The 16,888-nt window shown below is 43.3% G+C and overlaps 1 long non-coding RNA gene across 1 annotated transcript; it reads right to left on the bottom strand.

Moving 5' to 3' along the window:
• Nucleotides 1-209: 209 nt before the first annotated feature.
• On the bottom strand, nt 210-2,011 carry LOC117519642. The gene is made up of 3 exons (XR_004563386.1): nt 1,972-2,011; nt 835-839; nt 210-367 (listed from the first exon to the last, which is right to left on the bottom strand). It is a non-coding gene; the product is annotated as an uncharacterized LOC117519642 (long non-coding RNA).
• Nucleotides 2,012-16,888: the final 14,877 nt, after the last annotated feature.

The following is a 16,888-nucleotide window of genomic DNA, read 5'->3' as shown; positions in this document are numbered from 1 at the left end:
GCTCGCTGCTTGCTGCTGGGATGATTGAGCCTTCAGACAGCCCATGGGCAGCCCCAGTTGTACTGGTGAGGAAGAAAAATGGCACCCAGTGGTTTTGTGTGGACTACTGTCGCCTCAATGCAGTCACCAAGAAGGACTCCTATCCACTCCCTTGATCTCCGCAGTGGCTACTGACAGGTAGAACTGGCCCCAGAGGCGAGGCGCAAGACTGCCTTCACCCTTGGACAAGGGCTGTGGCAGTTCCGCGTCATGCCGTTTGGGCTCTGCAATGCACCGGCTACATTTGAGCTACTGATGGTGAGGGTGCTGGCCAATGTGCCCCAGAGTCGTTGTGTGGTGTACCTTGATGACCTCCTGGTGCATGCCACTGACGTGGACGTGGACGTACACCTGAGAAGCTGCAGCAGCATGTCCAGCTGGGTATGCCTCAGTCCTTCACCGAGGCACTGCATGAAGCTGAACAGGTTGAGGTGGTGCTTGCCACTCGACCTACACAGACAGCAAGGGCACCTGCTCCATGACCACTTGTCAGAATGGCAGACTGCGATGAGGAAGAGGAGACTGGAGAGGTCTACCAAGGCATGCCACCGCCACTACAGTCCCAGAGAAGACCTCCACGCTCCCCGTGGCAGGCCCCTCAGCTGATCGCTGCTTCCGGTGTGATGAGCCTGGTCACATTGCACGAAACTGCCCAGCCCCTGCCCCAAAAACCAAGGCAGTAGGAAACTACCGTAGAGTGGCCCAGTGAGGGGACCACCACTCCAGCCTCCATCCCCCCTCCAAGGCAGATGCACGCTTTATCCTGGCCGTTGTGGCCAGGATAAAGGATTGTACCTGAACTGCCAACTGGAGGGCCAAACCTGCCAGGCCCTGATAGACACAGGTTCCATCATCTCCTTGGTGAGACCAGGCACCCTCTCTGACACATCCAACCTGCCTTCCATGTCTTGCGCCCCTACCAACACCCAGCTGATGATGGTAATTGGAGAAAAAGTTAGCATGGGAGGAAGGAGGCTACTGACAGTCAAAGCTGGAGACCAGGAGGTGGTGCACGAGTTCTGGCTCGCCAATATCCAGGACATGTGTATCATCGGCCTGGACCTGCTGAACCGCTGAGGAGCCCGAGGTGATGTGCTGTGGAGGACTGTCACCCTGGGTGGGGAGACTGTGGAGCTCCAGTCTGGGCAGAGGGTGGAGAACAGGCCATACTGACACTGTCAGTCAGCCACAGCCAAGCAGGTACGAAGACCCCATGATCCAACACTCGATACCAGCGGCATGACACAGCCAACAGTCACTGCATCTGCTGAGACAACCGGGGCTATACACCAGCTATGGCAATGCAGCATCGATAGCCTTGACCCCGGGCCAGTGCCACCAGCTGAAATGTCTTCTCAATGACTATGGGGACATTTTTGCTGCCAGAGACGAGGACTGCAAGCAGACTCGACTGGTCCAGCACACCATTGACACTGGTAATGCCCATCCGTCTGCGCCCCCATCGTCTGGCCCTTTCCAAACGACAGGTGGCGGAGGAAAAGATCAGCAAGATGCTCGCTGCTGGTGGTGATTGAGCCTTCAGACAGCCCATGGGCAGCCCCAGTTGTACTGGTGAGGAAGAAAAATGGCACCTGGCGGTTTTGTGTGGACTACCGTCACCTCAATGCAGTCACCAAGAAGGACTCCTATCCACTCCCTTGGATCGATGACGCCCTTGACTACATTGCTGGTTCCAGCTGGTTCAGCTCCCTGGATCTCCACAGTGGCTACTGGCAGGTAGAACTGGCACCAGAGGCGAGGCCCAAGACTGCCTTCACCCTTGGACAAGGGCTGTGGCAGTTCCGCGTCATGCTGTTTGGGCTCTGCAATGCACCGGCTACATCTGAGCAACTGATGGAGAGGATGCTGGCCAGTGTGCAACGGAGTCGTTGTGTGGTGTACCTTGATGACCTAATGGTGCATGCCACTGACTTTGACACAGCTCTGTTGAACCTGGGTGAGGTCTTCGCTGCCATCCGCCAGGCCAGGTTGTGGGAGGTGGAGTTCCTGGGCCATGTTGTCAGTGCTCAAGGTGTTGCTACAAACCCAGCAAAAGTGGTTGCAGTCCGAGATTGGCCAGCACCTGCAAATGTGATAGGTTAGAAGGGTAGCACACCTTTAATACTACGCTCAGTACCAATAAATAGTGATTAGCTCTCTGCCAATAAATAATGATAACTCATAAGGTGATATCATATTAAAAACAGTAGGGAATAGAAATAGTTAAAAATAGTAAAGTGCCTAAAAGGTTAAAATGGTTTGTAATAAATACACAATTACATAAAAGCCTTCAGAGGAATATAAATACAGTTAAGAGTTGGTTAAAAGTACATTACTCTTCATTTTTTCTAAAAGTTTTGTAATTTGTAATAAATAACAGTTGGTCATATTGATTGCAATAAACCTCTGCGTGAGAGAAACAACTCAAAATAACTCTTGTGATTATTTCCTCATATTTTCAGGGGTACTGCATTACATTACCCCATAGTCAGGAACACAACACAAATGTCAGCGAGGTGCGGAGCTTCCTGGGACTGGCTTTGTACTACCGGCGGTTTGTTTGAGACTTTGCCACCATTGCCAGTCCACTACACTGCCTCACCAACAAGGACCAGCCATTCCGCTGGGATGACAACTGTGCAGCAGCCTACACCCAACTCAAAACAGCCCTCACTGAAGCTCTGGTCTTGACATACCCCAATGCTCAGCTGCCATTCATTGTGGACACAGATGCCAGCAATGTGGGTGGTAGGTGGATGTGACCCTAGCACTGGTGAGGGGCTGGTTGGAGGCAGGGCAGCGCCCTGAGTGGGCAGAGGTGTCAGCCCTGGCACCTGAAGTGAAAGCTTATCACTCCCAGTGGGGCACCTTTGAAGTCCATAATGGAGTGATGTATCAGAGGTGGCAGGCACCCGGGAGAGGGAATCACCTCCTGCAGCTGCCAGTCCCCCAGGCCCTGCATCCCCAAGTTCTCCAAGTTGTCCATGGCTCAGTGGGAACAGGACACTACGGGATGCCAAAATGCTCCACCGCCTTCAGGGCAAGTTTTATTGGCCTGGTTGTTGATGAGATGTGGAGTTGCACGTACACTGCTGTGATGCCTGACCCAGCGCTCCCATGCCCCATTGCAACAGTACTTGGTGGGGGCCCTGATGGAGAGGGTAGGAGTGGACATTCTTGGGCCCTTTCCGGTCACTGATTGGCAACCGATATATTTTGGTGGCCATGGACTACTTCATAAAGTGGCCAGAGGCATATGCGGTCCCAAATCAGAGTGCCACTACCACGGCAGCATAGCTGGGGGAAGAAATGTTCACTCATTTTGGGGTTCCTGTCGAGCTCCACAGCTACCAGGGACGGAACATTGAGTCCCAAGTTTTCGGCGAGGTCTGCCAGAGGTTAGGGGTGAGAAAAACAAGGACAACTCCACTCCACCTGCAAAGTGACGGGTTGGTGGAGTGGTTCAGCCGCACCTTAGCCACCCAGCTTGGCATTCTCACCAGTCAACATCAGATGGACTGGGATTGCCACTTGCTCCTGGTCTTATGGTCTTACCGGTCCGCTGTCCAGGAATCCAGCCAGTGTACGCCTGCTGCGCTCATGTTTGGGAGAGAGCTCCGAACACCGGTGGATCTGGTGTTTGGTGCCCCACTGGAACCTGAGGTTGCAGGGGGGAAGGAGGTGAACTACTTTCGCAGGCTGAGGGAGCGTCTGCACGTAGTGCATGACTACACCCACCAGGTCCAAGCAAACTCCGGAATCCGGCAGAAGAGAGCCTACGACACCCGTGCACCAGACGGGCCTTCGCACCAGGGGACAAAGTGTGGGTGTACTGGAGGGTGATGGCAGCACTCCATGCCCTGACCAATGTGACCCCCACCAGACACGATTATGGACAGACCTGGCTGGCCCGCTCAACGGCATAGGTGGTCTGGACACTTACGGGATTTTGTATTGGGTGATGGGGTCGCTGAGGATGACTGCTCCCTCAGGTGGGGGCAATGTAAAAATCGCCGGGCCGGTCGCTAAATCTGAAAACTGTAATGCCGCAGTGCATCATGGGAGTACGGGGTTTGGTAGTTCTTCATCGCTGTTATTGTCTTTCATGTTAGTTTAATTGTGTGGTTGGAGTTATTGATTTCGTGTGTTTAGTTGTCCAAATTGGGTTAGTCAAGTTTAGCTAAGTGTTCTGTTGTCACCATAAGTTCAAAGTGTATTACGTTTGATGTTCTCCACCATTTCCCATGTTGTGAGGTTTAAAACTAAAACAGCACCTCCTTGCGGCAGAGTCCGAAAAGCTCCAAGCATCTCATTCTTCCACACCGCTCGTCACAGTATTGTAACACTTGGAATGTCACACAATTTAATTTGTGTATGCCATTTTAAATACAAGAAAAACAAAAATAAAGAACAAAAATTTCTAAAATTATCTTCCCCAAACTCAAACTGAAAGCAAATCTCTAAAACTTGATAAAACTTAAATAATAATCAGTTTTATTGCCAGTTTTCTTTAGACAAGACAGGGGATGGAAACATGAACATTTCTAAGTCAGTGAATATGTCTTGGACTTTATTTACATCAATTATGAAGAAATGCAAAAGTTTCGTTCACCAAAACATCAAATCTAGGGTTTCATCTCAAATGTACTTTCTGTCAAATTGTAGCTGAACTACTGGGTTTTCTTTTTAAGAAAATCCTCCTCTACACCACTTCATCAGGAAGCTGGATTTTATATTTTTAATTAATTTATATCAAGTTGTAGAGATTTGCTTTTTTTTTGAGTTAAGGAAGATAATTTTAGAAAAAATAAATGTATTTAAAATGGAATAAACATTAAAATGTGTGAAATACCAAGTGTTCCAATACTTTTGAGGGCAATTGAGAAACACTGAGGAGCAGCATCTTACATCCCATACACAGTGAGGTAAAAAGTATTTAGTCAGTCTCTGACTGAAGAAGATGAGAGAGGTCTGTAATTTTCATCATAGGTACACGCCAACTATGAGAGACAACATCAGAAAAAAAAAAAAAAAATCCAGGAAATCACATTGTAGGTTTTTTAAAGAATTTATTTGTAAATTATGGTGGAAAATAAGTATTTGGTCAACAACAAAAGTTCAACTCAATACTTTGTAACATAATCTTTGTTGGCAATGACAGAGGTCAAACGTTTCCTGTAAGTCTTCACCAGGTTTGCACATATTGTAGCTGGTATTTTGGCCCATTCCTCCATGCAGATCTCATCCAGAGCCAGGGATGTTTTGGAGCTGTTGCTGGGCAACATGGAATTTCAACTCCTTCAACAAATTTTCTATGGGGTTGAGGTCTGGAGACTTGTTAGGCCACTCCAGGTCCTTGAAATGCTTTTTAAGGGAGTCACTCCTTCGTTGCCTGAGCGGTGTGTTTGGGATCATTGTCATGCTGGAAAACCCAGCCATGTTGCATCTTCAATGCTCTCACTGAAGGAAGGAGGTTTTGGCTTAAAATCTCATGATATATGACCTCGTTCATTCTTCCCTTAATACAGATCAGTCGTTCTGTACCCTTTGCAGAAAAACAGCCCCAAAGCATGATGTTTCCAGCCCCATGCTTCACAGTAGGTATGGTGTTCTTAGGATGCAACTCAGCATTCGTCTTCCTCCAAACACGACAAGTTGAGTTTTACTCAAAAGTTCTATTTTGGTTTCATCTGACCACATGATATTCTCCCAATCCTCTTCTGGATCGTCCATATGCTCTCTGGCAAACTTCAGACGGGCCTGGACACGCCTGGCCTGCAGGATTTGAGTCCCTCTCTGCGTAGTGAACCTTTGTTACTTTGGTCCCAGCTCTCTACAGGTCATTCATCAGGTCCCTCCGTGTAGTCTGGGATTTGTGTTCACCGTTCTCATGATCATTTTGACCCCACGGGATGACATCTTGCGTGGAGCCCCAGATCCAGGGAGATTATCAATGGTCTTGTATGTCTTCCATTTTCTTATAATTGCTTCCACAGTTGATTTATTCACACCAACCTGCTTGACTGTTGTAGATTCACTCTTCCTAGCCTGGTGCACATCTACAATTTTCTTCGTGGTGTCCTTCGACAGCTCTTTGGTCTTGGCCATGGTTGAGTTTGGAGTCTGACTGTTTGAGGCTGTGGATAGGTGTCTTTTATACAGATAACAAGTTCAAACAGGTGCCATTAAAACAGGCGGCGCACAGAAGAGCTTCTTAAAGAAGAACTTACAGGTCTGTGAGAGCCAGAAATCTTGCTTGTTTGTGGGTGACCAAATACTTATTTTCCATCATAATTTACAAACAAATACTTTAAACATCCTATAATGTGATTTCCTGGATTTTTTTTCTCATTTTGTCTCTCACAGTTGAAGTGTACCTACGATGAAAATTATAGACCTCTCTCATCTTTCTAAGTAGGAGAAATTGCACAATCAGGGACTGACTAAATACTTTTTGGCCCCACTGTATAGTGCAGCAGATAAAAGAATATTTAGAGTGGAATCCTGCAAATGGTGATACGAACATCAGATTTTGCACAAATAAGCCATAGACATTAACTCTTTAAAAAAAACTGATTTTGGCCACTTGAATATTCAATAGGCAGCCAGGTATGGGTCAATTGAAGAATTATACAGGGTCAAAATTAAAAGATGCCACCATCATATTGAAAACTACACCACATTACTTGTCTGATCATAAAGATCAAAATAAAAGTATAGTTTGGACAGCCAGTTATGAGGTAAAAGCAGCAAGAATGGTGACTAAGGTCAGTTTCAGTTTGTACAGGGGTCAAAAGTTAAGGTTGCTCCATTAATTTAGCTCCAGCTGTATTTGTGCTGAATTTGATGCTTGTATCACCATTTGAGGATTGTTTCAGTTATCTGCTGCACTAATAAGCCAATAGAGCATGAACCAGCTGCTGTCTGTTAGCTTAAACATGTGTATATAAGGCAACCCGAATTAAAGGAGAAATGCTGCTTTTAACCTGGACCTCATTTCTGGCATAAAATACTGTCGTTTACTCACCAATATAAGTTTGGTGTGATTAGAAGTCCATAGCTCAAACAACGTGTTCAGTTCAAATCTGACGCAAACATTTTTCTTTTACTAAGGTCGATTAGAACTCTTTGTGGGACACAGCACAAACTACTGGACAGGAGGAACCTAGCAGTCAATGTGACTCACTGATTTGAAAATGCAGGTCTTTCAACCAGATGTGTGGTGCCGTGACATGTCAATCATCTGTGTCCAATCAGATTTCAGGGAACTACAGAGGATCTTCAGATAGCACAAAATCTCAGTTTACTTTAAACCTGTTAACACCTTAAGACAGAAATTAGTTCACCCTAAGGACAGGATCCCTAGTTACAAACAGAGCAATGTAGTGTATTCTATCAGATGTCAGGAAAACTGCAACAAACACTACATAGGTGAGACTAAGCAGCCGTTACACAAAAGGCTATACCAGCACCGCAGAGAGGGCGCCAGTGGATCTCAGTCTGCAGTTCATCTCCACCTTAAAGACACTAACCACATGTTTGAGGACAAGGAAGAAATTGTTTGAGAGAGGGTTGAAGGAGGCATTGTATGTGAAACAGCTGAAACCCAGCATTAACCGGGGAGGGGTTCTGAGACATGCTTTGTCTCCTGTTTACAATGGGGTACTCAGGTCAAAGCAGTTTCAGTCTTTTGTTCATGGTAATGAGTCATTCACGTCATCAGGACAGCCGTCAGGAGAGGCGTCAGTTCCATCGTTAGGAGGGACAGCTACCCTGTCATTAGGAGGGTGCTAACTACAGCACAATAGGTGCTAATTAAAGCAACTGTTTAGTCACTAGCCAGTAGCAGTCTGCCTCTCGGTAGGAGGGGTCTGGTTATGTTTAAAACTCCAGCTTTTGTGGCTTCTGTTTGTTCTTCTCTACAAGGGTCAAGACAGAAGTCAGACTACCAGAGCAAGAATTTTAGGTGAGGAAGCTTCTGCGATTTGAAGCGAAACGTCCTTGCATCAAGCAACCCAGTCCAGTCGAAGATTCAAGCTTCTCTACTATAGATTTCAGGGGAGTCCAGTGAAACCCTGCCTCTGCTCTAGCTCCACCCATGCCAGGAAGTGTTCAACACTGGATGTTTCCTGTTTCACTGTGACTAGGAATTTGGCACTTCCTGTTTGAGTGTCAGCTTGCCACTGACTTCCCGCGAGATTCCATGGAATCTCGTTTGTCAATCCAGGAAGTGTTTGACATTTGAACATTTCCTGTTTTACTGTGGACTTGAATTTTGGTACTTACTGTTTTGGACGCCCTGTACCATGAATGAGCTTCGCCCCGCTGCACGCTGTTTCGCTCATATTATTATTATTATTGGTGATGTTGGTAGTCATAGTCGTCGTAGTAGTAGTAGTCATATGTGCAAAATGTCTAAAAATGTCTTCAAAAGAGGATCTTGACTCTCCAAGGAGGTGGGGGGAGCTGTTCCCACCCCTCACCTCACCATGTCACAGATGTTCACATAGTCTGTTAACAGGGGGGAACGAAACCCCACAGAAAAACCTCTTCACTTATATAGAAAGTGCTATCTGATTGACAGGTAAGAAGATTTTATTCATGTGTGTATCTCGTGCCATCCCCAGAAACAGACTCCAGGCATACGTGGGGAACAAAAATGCAAAGTATTAGTTTGTTTTTGATTTTTTAGGGGGGTTTTTTTAGTTTTTTTTTTTTTTTACTCACCACACATTCTGTTCATACAACAGCCAGAGTAGGCAAACAGAATTTAAAACATAGAAAAACAAAGTGTAACTATTGCATGGGTTAAAGTTCTCCATCACCGCGACGGATTTCCGTCATTTGGAAAATTTAACCACACATACGCGTGCGCACGTGGTGTCATGCGTGTTTTGGGGCCAAAATATGATAGTCTCACTGTCAAAGCAACATCCCATTCTGCGCTAATCAAAACAGCAGCAATGTCAGTGTGGACTGCGGAGGAAGGGACTGTGCGAATTTTCACTCCTCTCCGCTCTGTTTACTGCTTGCTATGAGCCATGGTCCTTCTCCTCTCTGTCTTTGTGGGAACATTGGCAGACACTCCCCAAGTAGAGCGAGGCATGGCTTTGCTTTGAACCAATGAAGCAATGATCCGACGGTTTGTCGCTTTATCTTAATTTCCCCCCGCTAAAACCCTAAAGAGCATATGTCTGTGAGTAATATTTACCTTTTTTATATTAAACCGACCTGTTATGGTCTTATAAAACAGTTGATAGATGTATTTTATAACTTAAAAACGGGACCGATGCTAACGCGTTAGCATGTCTATGGCGTTTTCAATGATAAAGTTAGCATTAAGCAGTTCGCATCTCAGCACAGTTTGTGTGCATGTTTTCTGTATAATAAATAATGCCTTAGTGTTTGTTGTTGTAAAATAGTCAAATGTATTACGAATTATAATTTATTTATTTTTATTTATATATTAATAATAATAATAATCAGAAGAATCAGAATCAGAATTGCCTTTATTGTCATTGTAATTTCCATTACAACGAGATTTGAGTGCAACTGCAAAAAGGTGCTTTCCATGGTGCGAGTAATTTTTAGCCAAATGAAAGGTCGTGAAATTTAATGGTAAATTATTCAGAGTATATGCACAACTAATATAAACATAAGGTAAAATAAAATAAAATGAAATCTGGACTAAGTAATGTAAAACGAGAATTATCTACAACTGGTTAAGTTTAATGACAATTTGTTTCGGTCAAACCACATCTAAGCTGTGTTTTTACACAAAAAAATAAAATGCAGCAAATTGCACATTTGTGTCTTTTTCATGAAAATATCTTATTAAAGATCACATATTACACTTTAGTCAGGCCTTTAAAATACTTTTGTAGACTTGCTGTAATATGTTGTCAGTGGTTGAGATCTAAAAATGCTCATTATCGGATGAAACCTGATGGAAATCTCTCAAAATAAAACAAAACATTACTCCAGGTATGTTTTTGATGAGAATATAACATCATAACTTTATTACAAGGTCAAATGTTGATGTTGCATGATAAAGGCCTTTTAATAATAACTCACTTTAAGAAATATTGGCAAAACTCACATGTAAGTAAAAAAAACAAGAAAACAAACAACAACAAAAAAAATGATTAATTGATTATTAAAATAATTGTTAGTTGCAGCCCCAGTTTGTTTTAGGAGTCAGTCAATCAATCAATCAATTTTATTTATATAGCGCCAAATCACAACAAGCAGTTACCCCAAGGCGCTTTATATTGTAAGGCAAGGCCATACAATAATTACGTAAAAACCCCAACGGTCAAAACGACCCCCTGTGAGCAAGCACTTGGCGACAGTGGGAAGGAAAAACTCCCTTTTAACAGGAAGAAACCTCCAGCAGAACCAGGCTCAGGGAGGGGCAGTCTTTTGCTGGGACTGGTTGGGGCTGAAGGAGAGAACCAGGAAAAAGACATGATGTGGAGGGGAGCAGAGATCGATCACTAATGATTAAATGCAGAGTGGTGCATACAGAGCAAAAAGAGAAAGAAACACTCAGTGCATTATGGGAACCCCCCAGCAGTCTAAGTCTATAACAGCATAACTAAGGGATGGTTCAGGGTCACCTGATCCAGCCCTAACTATAAGCTTTAGCAAAAAGGAAAGTTTTAAGCCTAATCTTAAAAGTAGAGAGGGTGTCTGTCTCCCTGATCTGAATTGGGAGCTGGTTCCACAGGAGAGGAGCCTGAAAGCTGAAGGCTCTGCCTCCCATTCTACTCTTACAAACCCTAGGAACTACAAGTAAGCCTGCAGTCTGAGAGCGAAGCGCTCTATTGGGGTGATATGGTACTACGAGGTCCCTAAGATAAGATGGGACCTGATTATTCAAAACCTTATAAGTAAGAAGAAGAATTTTAAATTCTATTCTAGAATTAACAGGAAGAGGCCAATATGGGTGAGATATGCTCTCTCCTTCTAGTCCCCGTCAGTACTCTAGCTGCAGCATTTTGAATTAACTGAAGGCTTTTCAGGGAACTTTTAGGACAACCTGATAATAATGAATTACAATAGTCCACCCTAGAGGAAATAAATGCATGAATTAGTTTTTCAGCATCACTCTGAGACAAGACCTTTCTAATTTTAGACATATTGCGCAAATGCAAAAAAGCAGTCCTACATATTTGTTTAATATGCGCATTGAATGACATATCCTGATCAAAAATGACTCCAAGATTTCTCACAGTATTACTAGAGGTCAGGGTAATGCCATCCAGAGTAAGGATCTGGTTAGACACCATGTTTCTAAGATTTGTGGGGCCAAGTACAATAACTTCAGTTTTATCTGAGTTTAAAAGCAGGAAATTAGAGGTCATCCGTGTCTTTATGTCTGTATCCTGCAGTTTAGCTAATTGGTGTGTGTCTTCTGGCTTCATGGATAGATAAAGCTGGGTATCATCTGCATAACAATGATAATTTAAGCAATGCTGTCTAATAACACTGCCTAAGGGAAGCATGTATAAAGTGAATAAAATTGGTCCTAGCACAGAACCTTGTGGAACTCCATAATTAACCTTAGTCTGTGAAGAAGATTCCCCATTTACATGAACAAATTGTAATCTATTAGATAAATATGATTCAGTGAGAGCATTTTACAGATTAAATGTGAATAAGCCAGTTTTGAGTTTCTCAGTGCGCATGCGTTTTCAAAACTGGTGACAGCGTTACTTTGCGCACAGCAGAACAACGTCAGGTGCTTTAGGCCCTAATTTCGTATTTTATTGACTGTACAGCGACACAGCACCCATTTGGTGCATTTACCGGATTAGAACAAATCAAAATACTACAGAAGACAAAGAATTTTTACTTGACAGTTTGAAGTGCATTTTCTTTGTTTCAGAAGACTTCATACCCATTAAAATTCACCAGAATATACAAAATTTGACTTGCTCTTTTAAAAAATTTCTGGGGGAGGACCCCCAGACCCCCCATAATCAATAGTGTGTTTATACTTCACAGATTGAAGTGACTTTCTTTGTTTCAGTGGGCTTCATACTCATTAAAATTCACCAGAATATACAAAATTTGACTTGCTTTTTAAAAAAAAAATTCTGGGGGAGATCCCCCAGACCCCCCATAATCAATACTGTGTTTTTACTTAACAGTTTGAAGTCAGTTTTATTTGATTCAGAGGGCTTCATACCCATTAAAATTCACCAGAATACACAAAATTTGACGTGGTCTTTAAAAAAATATTCTGGGGGAGCACCCCCAGACCCCCCAGAATCAAGACTACACCCCACCCCCACCACCCTTTTATGTACCTTTATGTTCAGGTTTTGCACTCTTTTTACGCTTTGTCTGTCTCTCCTTAGAGGCTATTTAGAATTGATTTGTATGCTGTATAATGTGTTTATTGTATTTATTTATTGTAACAGTGTGTGCCCCCACTACGCCACATTTTAGGGAATTGCTGGCATTTATTTTTGCCAGGAAAAAATTTCAGTCAGATGAAAATTTATTGCTTTAACCCATGAACTATTGTATTGGACATGTTATTTTGTCCTGTGTTTCAGAGTGTTAAGAGTTTGCTAGTCTGGTGATAATGTAAATTCTTTCCCTGCAAGACATTCACAGACACCTCAGAAGTGTGAGAGCCATGATGAGAGTGGGTTTTGGGAGTGTTTGGGGCATGTGACTAGAGACTGCGGTATTTTGGGTTGGTGTTGGCTACAGCCCACAGTAACCTGTTCTCACTCTTACACCCCCGTCACACTAGACCACGAGTGAGCCTGAATGCCGTTCGAATGAGGATTTGAATGACAGTCTTGCAAATTCAAGCTCCACTCGAACACCTCGTACAGCATTCCTTCAGCAGTCACCACACTGGTGCGCCAGAGCACATGCACGCTGCAGTCGTGTTGCGCTCATGTTGGAAAACATTTGAACGTGGCCAAATTGCAGTCGTAGTTCAAGCTGACTGCAGTCGTAATATTTGTATCCCAATTCATATGCAATTAGAAGCATACGGCCTGCGTTCGAAGGGCTGTACAAATTATTGGAGCACGTTGACTCCTGGACGAATGTCTTGACCATCCTCCCCGTCACACTAGAGCATGAATGAGCCCGAATACCGCACAGATGGATATTCGAACGACAGTCCGGCGAAGCCGAGCTGCATCTGAAAACTTCATACAGCATTCGTGAGTTCATGCCACACAGTCGGGCACAACTGCGTGGCCAGCTGGAATGTAGTGACTTGCACTCCACTGTCGAGCTCCAGTCGAACTGGGGAAACATCAAATGACGACCAATGTGGAGTCGTACCACTCATAATGCAATCGAACCATTCTGATCGTGTTCGAGGAAACCTTGAAATGGATCAGGCATGGCAAATCCTGCTGGCATGTCCCGATTGTGCCCCTGATGAGATGGACCAGCCCGCGCATCCTGTTTGGGGCATGCTAAGGAAATATTGTGATGTGCAAAGTCTGTAGCTCACAGTCATTATGTGCACTAGACGTGAACATTGCACAATCAAACTGAATACAGTGTGTGTCACAGCCAGTCAGTGTGTCTCAGAGCGGTGCTGCACATCCATAATAGGCTTGAGATTACAGGTACAATGACATCCCCACTTATGGGACAGATAATGTCCCTGTATCATTGTGTCCAACATGCAACATGGATATATGATATCATGCTCATTCTGTACGTTACAACACAATCACAGGTGCCGCGCATCAGCACGTCTCTGTGATGCGCTAACGTGCAGTGTGGCCATCTGGATGAGGTGAATTATATTTAGACAGCGTCTTCAACAGTAACATATCAGCATTTACCTTCATTCAACAGAATACTGTCATGATAGAACTGACACTGGTTAATTGTGAGCAAACTGCTGTTCATGTATTCATACACTTGTATTAACACATGAAAAGATCAATCAATCAATCAATTTTTTTATATAGCGCCAAATCACAACAAACAGTTGCCCCAAGGCGCTTTATATTGTAAGGCAAGGCCATACAATAATTATGTAAAACCCCAACGGTCAAAACGACCCCCTGTGAGCAAGCACTTGGCTACAGTGGGAAGGAAAAACTCCCTTTTAACAGGAAGAAACCTCCAGCAGAACCAGGCTCAGGGAGGGGCAGTCTTCTGCTGGGACTGGTTGGGGCTGAGGGAGAGAACCAGGAGAAAGACATGATGTGGAGGGGAGCAGAGATCGATCACTAATGATTAAATGCAGAGTGGTGCATACAGAGCAAAAAGAGAAAGAAACAGTGCATCATGGGAACCCCCCAGCAGTCTACGTCTATAGCAGCATAACTAAGGGATGGTTCAGGGTCACCTGATCCAGCCCTAACTATAAGCTTTAGCAAAAAGGAAAGTTTTAAGCCTAATCTTAAAAGTAGAAAGGGTGTCTGTCTCCCTGATCTGAATTGGGAGCTGGTTCCACAGGAGAGGAGCCTGAAAGCTGAAGGCTGTGCCTCCCATTCTACTCTTACAAACCCTAGGAACTACAAGTAAGCCTGCAGTCTGAGAGCGAAGCGCTCTATTGGGGTGATATGGTACTATGAGGTCCCTAAGATAAGATGGGACCTGATTATTCAAAACCTTATAAGTAAGAAGAAGAATTTTAAATTCTATTCTAGAATTAACAGGAAGCCAATGAAGAGAGGCCAATATGGGTGAGATATGCTCTCTCCTTCTAGTCCCCGTCAGTACTCTAGCTGCAGCATTTTGAATTAACTGAAGGCTTTTTAGGGAACTTTTAGGACAACCTGATAATAATGAATTACAATAGTCCAGCCTAGAGGAAATAAATACATGAATTAGTTTTTCAGCATCACTCTGAGACAAGACCTTTCTGATTTTAGAGATATTGCGTAAATGCAAAAAAGCAGTCCTACATATTGTTTAATATGCGCTTTGAATGACATATCCTGATCAAAAATGACTCCAAGATTTCTCACAGTATTACTAGAGGTCAGGGTAATGCCATCCAGAGTAAGGATCTGGTTAGACACCATGTTTCTAAGATTTGTGGGGCCAAGTACAATAACTTCAGTTTTATCTGAGTTTAAAAGCAGGAAATTAGAGGTCATCCATGTCTTTATGTCTGTAAGACAATCCTGCAGTTTAGCTAATTGGTGTGTGTCCTCTGGCTTCATCGATAGATAAAGCTGGGTATCATCTGCGAAACAATGAAAATTTAAGCAATACCGTCTAATAATACTGCCTAAGGGAAGCATGTATAAAGTGAATAAAATTGGTCCTAGCACAGAACCTTGTGGAACTCCATAATTAACTTTAGTCTGTGAAGAAGATTCCCCATTTACATGAACAAATTGTAATCTATTAGACAAATATGATTCAACCCACCGCAGCGCAGTGCCTTTAATACCTATGGCATGCTCTAATCTCTGTAATAAAATTTTATGGTCAACAGTATCAAAAGCAGCACTGAGGTCTAACAGAACAAGCACAGAGATGAGTCCACTGTCCGAGGCCATAAGAAGATCATTTGTAACCTTCACTAATGCTGTTTCTGTACTATGATGAATTCTAAAACCTGACTGAAACTCTTCAAATAGACCATTCCTCTGCAGATGATCAGTTAGCTGTTTTACAACTACCCTTTCAAGAATTTTTGAGAGAAAAGGAAGGTTGGAGATTGGCCTATAATTAGCTAAGATAGCTGGGTCAAGTGATGGCTTTTTAAGTAATGGTTTAATTACTGCCACCTTAAAAGCCTGTGGTACATAGCCAACTAACAAAGATAGATTGATCATATTTAAGATCGAAGCATTAAATAATGGTAGGGCTTCCTTGAGCAGCCTGCTAGGAATGGGGTCTAATAAACATGTTGATGGTTTGGATGAAGTAACTAATGAAAATAACTCAGACAGAACAATCGGAGAGAAAGAGTCTAACCAAATACCGGCATCACTGAAAGCAGCCAAAGATAACGATACGTCTTTGGGATGGTTATGAGTAATTTTTTCTCTAATAGTTAAAATTTTGTTAGCAAAGAAGTCATGAAGTCATTACTAGTTAAAGTTAATGGAATACTCAGCTCAATAGAGCTCTGACTCTTTGTCAGCCTGGCTACAGTGCTGAAAAGAAACCTGGGGTTGTTCTTATTTTCTTCAATTAGTGATGAGTAGAAAGATGTCCTAGCTTTACGGAGGGCTTTTTTATAGAGCAACAGACTCTTTTTCCAGGCTAAGTGAAGATCTTCTAAATTAGTGAGACGCCATTTCCTCTCCAACTTACGGGTTATCTGCTTTAATCTACGAGTTTGTGAGTTATACCATGGAGTCAGGCACTTCTGATTTAAAGCTCTCTTTTTTAGAGGAGCTACAGCATCCAAAGTTGTCTTCAATGAGGATGTAAAACTATTGACGAGATACTCTATCTCACTTACTCACTTACAGAGTTTAGGTAGCTACTCTGCACTGTGTTGGTATATGGCATTAGAGAACATAAAGAAGGAATCATATCCTTAAACCTAGTTACAGCGCTTTCTGAAAGACTTCTAGTGTAATGAAACTTATTCCCCACTGCTGGGTAGTCCATCAGAGTAAATGTAAATGTTATTAAGAAATGATCAGACAGAAGGGAGTTTTCAGGGAATACTGTTAAGTCTTCTATTTCCATACCATAAGTCAGAACAAGATCTAAGATATGATTAAAGTGGTGGGTGGACTCATTTACTTTTTGAGCAAAGCCAATAGAGTCTAATAATAGATTAAATGCAGTGTTGAGGCTGTCATTCTCAGCATCTGTGTGGATGTTAAAATCGCCCACTATAATTATCTTATCTGAGCTAAGCACTAAGTCAGACAAAAGG

The sequence above is a fragment of the Thalassophryne amazonica genome, chromosome 11 (assembly GCF_902500255.1).
Source record: "Thalassophryne amazonica chromosome 11, fThaAma1.1, whole genome shotgun sequence".
NCBI lineage: Eukaryota > Metazoa > Chordata > Actinopteri > Batrachoidiformes > Batrachoididae > Thalassophryne > Thalassophryne amazonica.
The sequence above is the reverse complement of the archived record's forward strand: the minus strand, read 5'-3'. Positions and strand labels throughout refer to the sequence as shown.